At 52.0% G+C, this 7,679-nt stretch overlaps 1 pseudogene; it reads right to left on the bottom strand.

Moving 5' to 3' along the window:
* Window positions 1-1,210: 1,210 nt before the first annotated feature.
* On the bottom strand, window positions 1,211-3,721 carry LOC148314302 (18S ribosomal RNA; annotated as a pseudogene).
* Window positions 3,722-7,679: the final 3,958 nt, after the last annotated feature.

The raw sequence follows: 7,679 nt of genomic DNA, 5'->3' as shown, positions 1-7,679 counted from the left end.
TGGAGACTACTATACCCAGCGAGAAAAGGAGCGTTACGAAGAACAGAAGCGAGGTTCGTCCGATATCTCGAGACGCTAAGAAATACGCTTGAACCCCCTAAACTCTCTCCCTGCCCGGTTAGGGGTCTAAGGGGAGGCGGGGATAAACGCCTTTATTTTTCTAGCGATCGAGCGTTCGAAGTACTACTCGCGATCAGTTTCTAAGAAGTTTCTCTCCATTTTCAAGCTTTTAGCATTCGTCTCGCATAGGTTCCGTCCCCGCGAGAAAAAAAAAATTTGCTTTCCGCCCGAAATCATCTAATACCGAATCATTCGTTCGAGGGAGCAACGTTCCCACTTTGCGGTTGTTCACGCTCCCGAGTTTCGGTACTGACTAGATCGCTATGGCGATCTAGCGTTCCCTACCCCTCGAGAGGGCGGTTACAACACATGCCGACTCGTAGAAGCGTCCCTACCCGCCCAGCCAGCCAGCCAGCCAGCCACAATCACCGTGTCGCACGACTACTAACGCCCGCTAGTCGAGGAGACTTTAGGACGCTTTCGACGGACGGCACAAGCGGTGGTGGTGGTGGAGGCTCTGGGCGGAGGACGCACCTCCTACGAGCTGTCACACGGCAAGAGCTGCGCTGCGATACTTCATTCAAAGAGTTATTAAGCGGACTCGACCTTCTTGGATAAGACCTTACGCGGCGGACCCCGTCCTTACGGACGGAGCGTAGTCGAGAAGGTGTCAAAAAGACGGCCGAGGCGCCGCACACTCTCTGGTTTTATGAGGTAAATAGCCGCTCTAACGCCGAGCGACCGTACCGGCCTAAGCGTCTTTCTCTCTCTCTCTCGGTTCGGTTCGGTTGGTCGCTCCGCGGAGAGTACTAACCTAAGCAAGAATTGGAGTGTTACGAAGTATAGAAGCGGGGTTCGGACGATAGCTCGAGACGCTAAGAAAGAAGAAATATTCTATTTTCTAGCGATCGACGAGCGTTCGACGTACTACCCGCGACCAGTGTCTAAGAAGTTTCTCTCCACTTTCAAGCATGGCGTTCGTCTCGCCAAGGAGGTTCCAAGGAGTCCCTTTCGAGAGAGAAAAAGACGAGCGCTAGTCTTTCCGCGCCGAAATCATCATCATCATCATCATCATCCGTTACGGAATCATAATAATAATAATAATACTTCGAAACGAGGGCGCTAGCTTCCCTTTTGCATTCATAATTTTTTATGATCCTTCCGCTGGTTCACCAACGAAAACCTTGTTACGACTTTTACTTCCTCTAAATGATCAAGTTTGGACGTCTTTCAAGACTGCCCGGGGCGCCTCCGAGAAAGCGGCTCTATGAACCCGCACGCTGTCAAAGACAGGGGGAGAGTCGGTATTCAAGGTAGGATGCCGAGGGCGCTTGTCCGACGTCCTCACTGAATCATTCAATCGGTAGTAGCGACGGGCGGTGTGTACAAAGGGCAGGGACTTAATCATCGCCGACTCGTGATCAGCGCTTACTGGGAATTCCTCGTTCATGGGGAACAATTGCAAGCCCCAATTCCAATTGGGAAGGGGTTTGCACGGTTACCTTCTCCTCTCGGAGGGGGAGTAGCACGTTGCACCCTTCATTGTAGCGCGCGTGCGGCCCAGGTCATCTAAGGGCATCACAGACCTGTTATTGCTCTCTCTCGTGCGGCTGGCAACCACCAATCCCTCTAAGAAGACTGTGCGATGGACGCCCCTAAGCCGAGCACCCCGCTAGATAGGAGGCTTTCCGAACGCGAGCAGGCACCAAGGAGCCAGCCCCCCCGCTAACCCGTTACGCTCCCTTCCGAACCCATTGATTCCCCCACCCCCCGAAAGGAGGGAGGATGAGCCGAAAGTTCACGCAGGGCGCGGAAGACGAGCCGGTCGTTTTGATACCGTGAACTCGCGAACGTACGACCCCCCCGCGGTAAGTGATCCCGACTAGGGATACGATCCACCGACTAGTTAGTAGGGTAGAGTCTCGTTCGTTATCGGAATTAACCAGACAAATCGCTCCACCAACTAAGAACGGCCATGCACCACCAACCACCGAATCGAGAAAGAACTCTCAATCTGTCAATCCTTCCGGTGTCTGGGCCTGGTAAGTTTCCCCGTGTTGAGTCAAATTAAGCCGCAGGCTCCACTCCTGGTGGTGCCCTTCCGTCAATTCCTTTAAGTTTCAGCTTTGCAACCATACTACCCCCGGAACTCAAAAACTTTGGTTTCCCGGGGGCTTCCCGCTCAGTCGTGGGAATGACATAAGCGGATCGCTAGTTAGCATCGTTTAAGGTTAGAACTAGGGCGGTATCTGATCGCCTTCGATCCTCTAACTTTCGTTCTTGATTAATGAAAGCGTTCTTGGCAAATGCTTTCGCAGTAGTTAGTCTTGCGACGGTCCAAGAATTTCACCTCTCGCGCCGCAATACTAATGCCCCCGTCCGTCTCCGTTAATCATTACCTCGGGTTCCTATAAAACCGAGAGAAAAAATATTCAGAACCGAGGTCCTGTTCCATCATTCCATGCATAGACATTCAGGCGTTAATTTTTGCCTGCTTTGAGCACTCTAATTTTTTCAAAGTGAACGTCATCGGCCACGCGGGACACTCGGTAAAGAGCATCCCGTGAGCGCCGACGGCCTTTTTAATAAACCCGTAGTCGGGGGATTAACCACCTAGGTTCGGTGACTCGGGTCGAGGCCGCTACGAGAATGGGCGTCGTGAAGGAAGAAGCGGCGACGCGGATGGGTTAGCACAGCAAGCACGCGGTGTTTGGGGTTAACGGAACGGGGCCGACGAGAGAGAGGAGAATTAGGTTGCCAAGGGCCCAACGAGGAGTCCTACGACGAACCTCCCTACCTCCCACCGTTCAAAGCCGAGACCGAGAACCTTACTTAACCGCGTACCCGCTAGTGATCACCCGATCGCGCGAATCGCCGAATCGACGCAACGCGGCGGAGACCTACTCGCTTAGCAGCGAAACCTCGCCGAGGCCGAGCCTTGGGTGGGCCCCCGATACGGACCCAAAGTCCAACTACGAGCTTTTTAACCGCAGCAACTTTAATATACGCTATTGGAGCTGGAATTACCGCGGCTGCTGGCACCAGACTTGCCCTCCAATGGATCCTCGCTCAAGGATTTAGGGTAAACTCATTCCGATTGCGAGGCCTCGGAAGAGTCCCGCATCGTTATTTATCGTCACTACCTCCCCGTGCCGGGAGTGGGTAATTTGCGTGCCTGCTGCCTTCCTTAGATGTGGTAGCCGTTTCTCAGGCTCCCTCTCCGGAATCGAACCCAGATTCCCCGTTACCCGTTACAGCCATCGTAGGCGTTTACCATACGAATAAGCTGATAAGGCAGTCTCTCGAAGGATGTAGCGTCGGCGCGAAGGCCTCAACGCTCAGCAATATTAACCAGAGTCACCACCACCAAAGTTATCGGGCTCGAGAGCCCGCTCGGTTTGTGGAACCTAATAATTGCGCCCTTCCGCCGCGACCCGAACTAGGATATTCTCCGAACGTAAGGGCCGGGTGTCGGAGCTCTGTTGCATGTATTAGCTCTAGAATTGCCACGGTTATCCAAGTACCGATAACCATCATCCAGTAAATAATGACTGATTTAATGAGCCGTTTGCGGTTTCACACTAAGGAAGGGTCTGAACTTAGACATGCATGGCTTAATCTTTGAGACAAGCATATGACTACTGGCAGGATCAACCAGATCGACGCGTGAAACAGCGTCTTATCATTATTATTATTTTGAGAAGCTACCGACCGGCTGCGTAGAAGAGAGACAGCGAAGGAAGCAACGGAGCGGCGGCGTCGGCGGAACCGGCGAGTTAGAGACGTTCGCCCGACGGCCCGATACAGCCCGCTTAGTTACGACCCCACCTCCTCCTCCTCATCCCGCCTCACCGACGGCAGCGACCAAAATTGGTTTTATATATTTCGTATTATACGGTTTCCCTATTGTTCCGATTGAGCGCTCAATGGATGCTAGGCTTCAACGCAAGGGCCGACTTATTGACGCCCTACTCCACCTTGGTCATCCCTTTATAACGCTTTTCGTTTATAGGACTCGCTTTCGCTTTCGATAATCATATCGTAATGGTTTGACACATTTCCATCGTGAGTCTCCGCGAGATTAATGAACGATGAGGTCGGCGCCGCTCCCGTAAAATATAAATTATACGACATCACCGACCATCCGAGTTGGCTTCTAACCCTCTAACCGCCCGCGCGCGAGTATTTGTATTTTCTACCCGGCGGGACGTGAGTGATAGGGCCGTGTTTCCACGGAGTCTGAAAGATATCGCCGTCTTCGACTGCCCGTCTTCTCATCGTTCTCGCGTAAACTTGAGGTTTTGGATCGTAGCATCCGTATAGAGTACGTCGCTTTCTCGGACACCGAAGTCTCGACCTCTGGTATCCGGCGCGCGCGCGCTCTCTACGCTACCGTAGTAATAGGGGTTGCGAGAATGTTCTCCTCGCTCGATTGCATTCATTGTTTAACTTCCTCTCACTCCGAGACTCGCTCGGTGGTTGGCTGGCTGCTGCACCAGTCCTCCTACATATGCTTTTAAAACCGATTGAGAACCCCCTGAAAATTCCACCGCGCGAAACTTCGGGTGTTCAATACTCACCCCTTTGTCGCACGGTCAATCCCGCTATACCCTCGATTTTGAGCGTATAGTGCGCCGTAAAAAGGGCCGCGGCGCGACACTTCGGGTGTTCAGTACTCGCCCCTTTGTCGCAGGGTCAATCCCGATGCCACTGCTTCCCTTTAACGTTCACCGCTCCCGGACCCCCGTACTCGCCGCCATAGTTAGTTCGTACGCGACCGCCATTCCTTACCCTTCGGGCTCCGAGCCAAGTTACGAGAACGTTCTCCTCGCTCGATTGCATTCATTGTTTAAACTTCCTCGCTCCGAGGTTTGGCTGCTGCACCATTCCTCCTACATATGCTTTTAAAGCCGACTGAGAATCATTCATTGTTTAACTTCCTCTCACTCCGAGACTCGCTCGGTGGTTGGCTGGCTGCTGCACCAGTCCTCCTACATATGCTTTTAAAACCGATTGAGAACCCCCGTACTCGCCGCCATAGTTAGTTCGTACGCGACCCGCCATTCCTTACCCTTCGGGCTCCGAGCCAAGTTACGAGAACGTTCTCCTCGCTCGATTGCATTCATTGTTTAACTTCCTCGCTCGGAGGTTGGCTGCTGCACCATTCCTCCTACATATGCTTTTAAAGCCGACTGAGAATCATTCATTGTTTAACTTCCTCTCACTCCGAGACTCGCTCGGTGGTTGGCTGGCTGCTGCACCAGTCCTCCTACATATGCTTTTAAAACCGATTGAGAACCCCCTGAAAATGCCAGTTACGAGAACGTTCTCCTCGCTCGATTGCATTCATTGTTTAACTTCCTCGCTCCGAGGTTGGCTGCTGCACCATTCCTCCTACATATGCTTTTAAAGCCGACTGAGAACCCCCTGAAAATGCCACCGCGTGAAACTTCGGGTGTTCAACACTCGCCCCTTTGTCGCAGGGTCGATCCCGATGCACCCTCAAGTTAGGGCATCGTACATGGCCACCGCTTTCCTTCGAGGTTCGCCGCTCCCGGGACCCCCGTACGCCCCGCCATGGTTAGTTGGTACGCGGGCGCCGTCCCTTGCCCTTCGGGCTCCGAGTCAAGTCGCGGCTCCGAGCTCGGAAAGCGAACGCAGCCTCGATCTCCGCGAAGCGAAACCAGTCACATTTATTGCGGCCGCTCGGTGGCCGCGCCATCCCGCCTATAGTAGCTTTTACGACCGATTGAGAACCCCCCGAAAACGCCACGGCGCCAAACTTCGGTTGTTCAACACTCGCCCCTTTGTCGCAGGGGTCATACCCTCAATTTTGAGCATCGTACACTGCCACTGCTTCCCTTTAACGTTCCACCGCTCCCGGACCCCCGTACTCGCCGCCATAGTTAGTTCGTACGCGACCGCCATTCCTTACCCTTCGGGCTCCGAGCCAAGTTACGAGAACGTTCTCCTCGCTCGATTGCATTCATTGTTTAACTTCCTCGCTCCGAGGTTGGCTGCTGCACCATTCCTCCTACATATGCTTTTAAAGCCGACTGAGAACCCCCTGAAAATGCCACGGCGCCAAACTTCGGTTGTTCAACACTCGCCCCTTTGTCGCAGGGTCATACCCTCAATTTTGAGCATCGTACACTGCCACTGCTTCCCTTTAACGTTCACCGCTCCCGGACCCCCGTACTCGCCGCCATAGTTAGTTCGTACGCGACCGCCATTCCTTACCCTTCGGGCTCCGAGCCAAGTTACGAGAACGTTCTCCTCGCTCGATTGCATTCATTGTTTAACTTCCTCGCTCCGAGGTTGGCTGCTGCACCATTCCTCCTACATATGCTTTTAAAGCCGACTGAGAACCCCCCTGAAAATGCCACCGCGTGAAACTTCGGGTGTTCAACACTCGCCCCTTTGTCGCAGGGTCGATCCCGATGCACCCTCAAGTTAGGGCATCGCACATCGCCACCGCTCTATTTCAAGGTTCGCCGCTCCCGGACCCCCGTACGCGCCGCCATGGTTAGTTCGTACGCGGGCGCCGTCCCTTGCCCTTCGGGCTCCGAGTCAAGTCGCGGCTCCGAGCTCGGAAAGCGAACGCAGCCTCGATCTCCGCGAAGCGAAGCCAGTCACATTTATTGCGGCCGCTCGGTGGCCGCGCCATCCCGCCTATAGTAGCTTTTACGACCGATTGAGAACCCCCCGAAAACGCCACGGCGCCAAACTTCGGTTGTTCAGCACTCGCCCCTTTGTCGCAGGGTCGATCCCGATGCACCCCCAAGTTAGGGCATCGTACATCGCCACCGCTTTCTTTCAAGGTTCGCCGCTCCCGGACCCCCGTACGCGCCGCCATGGTTAGTTCGTACGCGGGCGCCGTCCCTTACCCTTCGGGCTCCGAGGTAATTAACCTAACCTAACCTAAACAAACCTAACCTAACCGTACGACGGAAGGTGTTTAATAATTTTTATATCAGAAATTTTAACCTAACCTAACCGTACGAGGGAAAGTGTTCAATAATTTATATATCAGAAATTTTGACCTGACCTAACCTAACCTAACCTAACCTAACCTAACCTAACCTAACCTAAACAAACTTAACCTAACCTAACCTAACCTAACCTAAATAAACCTAACCTAACCGTAAGAGGGAAAGTGTTCAATAATTTTTATATCAGAAATTTTGACCTAACCTAACCTAACCTAACCTAACCTAACCTAACCTAACCTAACCTAACCTAACCTTGACTCGTACTAATCATAATTTTGGTTTCCTTTGTATAATTATGTTCATAATTGGGTATGTCGATGCATGTGTTGTAATATTATCTTGCGTGCATAATAATACCTATGCACGCATATATATTTTTTTCTTTGTTCTTTTGTTTTCTTTTTTAATGTGTATTCTTTCCTTATTTTGTAATCATGTAAACTTTCTCGATCAAACATTGCCTATGTACCTTTATTTATGTGTGCATAGATGTATGTGTGTGTTTATGTATATGTACGCATGTATATGTTCCATTATAGTGTGTGTATGTATATATGGATTCATATGTGTATGTGTGTTTATGTGCCCATATATATGTATGTATGCATGTATGTGTGTATGTATATG

This window comes from Idiotropiscis lumnitzeri, unplaced genomic scaffold (genome assembly GCF_059441095.1).
Source record: "Idiotropiscis lumnitzeri isolate Australia: NSW breed Sydney's pygmy pipehorse unplaced genomic scaffold, RoL_Ilum_1.0 HiC_scaffold_336, whole genome shotgun sequence".
Taxonomy (NCBI): domain Eukaryota; kingdom Metazoa; phylum Chordata; class Actinopteri; order Syngnathiformes; family Syngnathidae; genus Idiotropiscis; species Idiotropiscis lumnitzeri.
Note: the sequence above shows the minus strand (reverse complement) of the source record. Positions and strands in the feature narration are given on the sequence as shown.